This window comes from Choloepus didactylus, chromosome 18 (assembly GCF_015220235.1).
Source record: "Choloepus didactylus isolate mChoDid1 chromosome 18, mChoDid1.pri, whole genome shotgun sequence".
NCBI classification, from domain to species: Eukaryota; Metazoa; Chordata; class Mammalia; order Pilosa; family Megalonychidae; genus Choloepus; species Choloepus didactylus.
In genome coordinates, this window is record NC_051324.1 from 13044972 (window position 1) to 13049122 (window position 4151).

Below are 4151 nucleotides of genomic sequence, written 5' to 3' on the forward strand. Positions count from 1 at the left end.
AGATTGGTTCATTATTGTATGTCCTGCTCCTAAAACAGTGCCTTTCCTGCAGTATCAGCACTCATTGAATGTCTATTGAACGAGTTCCTCTTTATTCTTTCAAACAGCCACTCATCCTGGCCGTTAGATGGCACTCAGGTACTTCCCATGTGTGAAAGCAGCAAGAAATTTGGACCCATTGGCGCTCTCCCTCTGAGACTGGATTTTTAAAATTATCCCTGTTTCTGGTGTTTTGGGTCTTTGCTCCCTTCCTGATGCTTCGGGGACTTTTGGGAGCACACCCAAAACCTACTTTTATTCAAATAATGGTCATTTCTATTACAAATTAACTTTATGTCTCACACTCATCAAGGTAAAGTGACATCTTCTTTTTCTGTTCAAATAATTATGATATGAATCCAAACCTAAATAACTTCTGGAAACTGGTCTCCTGGAAATTTCCCTCTTGTCAGCTGTTTCTAGGGTTTCCCAGGTTTTCCCTCAGGGGGTCTAAAGTCCCTCGGTCTCCCCTCTTCCTCCCTGCAAAGAACACAATTTACGTCACTTGCTCTGGAACATGACCTCTCCCTCTGAGCATCCTCATTGGACTTTCTTAGCCACATTTAGGTCTCACCCAAGAAGAGTGATCAGTTCCTGCTTTACATGCACAAAAGGATCCGCCAATGGGGTCCTCCTAGAACACTGGCACCACACATCAATGTCTCCACCCTCGAAGGAAGAAATTGCATGTAAACTTTTAGAAAACCTTTTTATTTTGAAAACACTTCAAATGTATAGAAAACTTGCAAGAGTAGTAGAGTGGACGCCCATGTAACCTTATTATTTTGTTTTCATGTCTTGCTGATTATTGGAGAGTAAGTTTCAGGCACCACAATCTTTGATTTCCAACGACTCCAGCAAGTATCTCCTAAGAATAAGAAAATTTTCTCACGTAACCATTGCACAATGATCAAATTCAGAAAATTTAACGTCAATACAATGCTATCTACATGTAACTTCTAAAACAGCAGTTTTATTTTTTTCTGGTTCTTTAAATTATTCTTTGTGATTACAAAAATACAATACAGAAATGTTATAGAGTAAAAAGTAAAAATGTTCATATATCACCCCCCACATTTTATTCACTCTCCAGGGGTAACCACTGTTTGTGTTTTTACATAAATGGGGTTATACTTCTCTATATTCTGTGTTGATTGTAATGCTATTTCTTACAAGTTGATTTTTTTTTCTCTTAAAGTATCCTGCAGATTCTTCCATGTTAGTGTAAGGCTCTAAGTCATTATTTTTCTTTGTTGTAGTTTCACATCTACAGTTTGGATGTACTATAATTTATTCATTAGTCCAGTTTAGTGGAAATTTAGCTTGGTTCCATTTGCATTTTGTTGTTACCATCCAGGCTGCAATACCCAACTTTGTACACGTGTGTCTGCACACATGTGAGTACCTCTAAGGAATAGATTCCTAGAAAAGGAACTTCCAGTAGAAGGGAATTAACGCTAAAATATTTTGGTTCAGAAATGTGCTTTTCTTGGTGTGCTAGTTTAGATATATTATGTCCCACCAAAAGCCACGTTCTTTGATGAGACCTTGTGGGGGCAGACATATTAGTGTTGATTAGGTCGGAACCTATTGATTCAGTGTTTCCATGGAGATGTGACTCAATCAACTGTGGGTGAGACCTTTCATTGGATAATTTCCATGGAGGTGTTGCCCCACCCATTCAGGGTGGGTCTTAATGGGATTACTGGAGTACTTTAGAAAGAGCCACACAGGGGCAAGATGGAGGCATAGAGAAGAGTGAAAGCTAAGTAGTCCCCCTGGAACAACTACAAAAAACCAGAAACAACTAGTAAATAATCCAGAATAACTGCAGGGGGACAAACGAGACCATCCACTCTTCATACACCAACCTGAATTGGGAGGAATGCCCGAGAACACAGCATAAAATCTGTAAGTAAAACCTGTGGAACCAAGTCGTGGGACCCCCCTCCCCCATAGCCCGAGCTGCAGAGCCGCGTGGTGCCACAGAGAAGCTCTCTCCCAGCAAGTGAATACAGCTTAGCTGAGCTCCAACTGGGGTTTTAAGTAGCGAGTGTGAACTGCTCACTACAGGTACGCATCCGCAAAAAACAGACAGAGGCTTTGGGTGACGACTGACCTGGGAGAGCCGGAGAGTCGCCTTGGACTGGGTCTGAAGGGGACTATCTGTTTCTTTTTTGGCTCAGTGGAGAAAGCCCCAGTCATTTTCAGTTTCCAGGGCTGTGAAGTGGAGAAGGGTGGAGACAGCACAAGCAGAGAGAGAGACCATTGAAATGCTAATGACCTCCACCTGGGAGCTCTGTCTTCTCTAGGAGGAAGGGAGTGGGGCCCTTTCCATTCAGAACCAGACCCCAGAGCCTGGGGGAACACGGCCATACCTCCTCACACCAGTCAAGAATTATAGGCTAACAGGCGTCACCTGCTGGGCAGAAAAGCACAGTGACCTGAGGCATCAAAGGGTGGAGCAATTTTCTAAGACACACCCGCAGGGAAACCAGATACTGAATATTTCTTCCCTCTGGGACCTGAGCCTGTTCTGGTCTGGGAAAACCTGATTGGAGTAACCAAGGAAACCATGCCTAGACAACAGAAAATTACAACCTACACTAAGAAAAACAAAGTTATGTCCCAGTCAAAGGAACAAACGTACACTTCAACTGAGATACAGGAATTTAAACAACTAATGCTAAATCAATTCAAAAAGTTTAGAGAAGATATTGCAAAAGAGATAGAGGCTGTAAAGGAAGCACTGGGGATGTATATGGCAGAAATCAAAAGTTGAAAAAAAAACTAGTAGAATCTATGGAAATGAAAGGCACAACACAAGAGATGAAAGACACAATGGAAACATACAACAGCAGATCTCAAGAGGCAGAAGAAGACACTCAGGAACTGGAGAACAAAACACCTGAAAGCCTACACGCAAAGGAGCAGATGGAGAAAAGAGTGAAAAAATATGAGCAACGTCTCCAGAAACTCAAGGATGAAACAAAGTACAATAATGTATGTATCATTGGTGTCCCAGAAGGAGAAGAGAAGGGAAAGGGGGCAGAAGCAATAATAGAGGAAAAAATTAATGAAAATTTCCCATCTCTTATGAAAGACATAAAATTACAGATCCAAGAAGCACAGCGTACTCCAAACAGAAGAGATATGAATAGGCCTACGCCAAGACACTTAATAATCAGATTATCAAATGTCAAAGACGAAGAGAGAATCCTGAAAGCAGCAAGAGAAAAGCGATCCATTACATACAAAGGAAGCTTAATAAGACTATGTGCGGATCTCTCAGCAGAAACCATGGAGGCAAGAAGGAAGTGGTGTGATATATTTAAGATACTGAAAGAGAAAAACCACCAACCAAGAATCCTGTATCCAGCAAAGCTGTCCTTCAAATATGAGGGAGAGCTCAACATATTTTCTGACAAACAGACAATGAGAGACTTTGTGAACAAGACACCTGTCCTACAGGAAATACTAAAGGGAGCACTACACGGTGATAGAAGACAGGAGTGCGTGGTTTGGAACACAATTTGGGGAGATGGTAGCACAACAATGTAAGTACACTGAACGAAGGTAACTATGAATACGGTTGAGAGAGAAAGATGGGGAGCATGTGAGACACCACAAGAAAGGAGGAAAGATAAAGACTGGGACTGTGTAACTTGGTGAAATCTAGAGTATTCAACAATTGTGATAAAATGTACAAATATGTTCTTTTACGAGGGAGAACAAGCAAATGTCAACCTTGCAAGGTGTTAAAAATGTGGAGGCACTGGGGGAGGGATGCAATCAGCATAAACTAGAGACTGTAACTAATAGAATCATTGTATTATGCTTCCTTTAATGTAACAAAGGTGATATACCAAGGTGAATGCAGATAAGAGAGGGGGATAGGGGAGGCATGTTAGACACTTGACATTGGTGGTATTGTCTGATTCTTTATTCTACTTTGATTTAAGGTTATTTTTCTTCTTGCTGCTTCCTAGCTGTCTTTTTTTTTCCTCTTCCTTTTGCCTCTCTACCTTCTTTGACTCTCCCTCCTGCCTTGTGGAAGAAATGTAGATGCTCTTATATAGATAATGGTGAAGGTGGAGAACACATAAATGTAT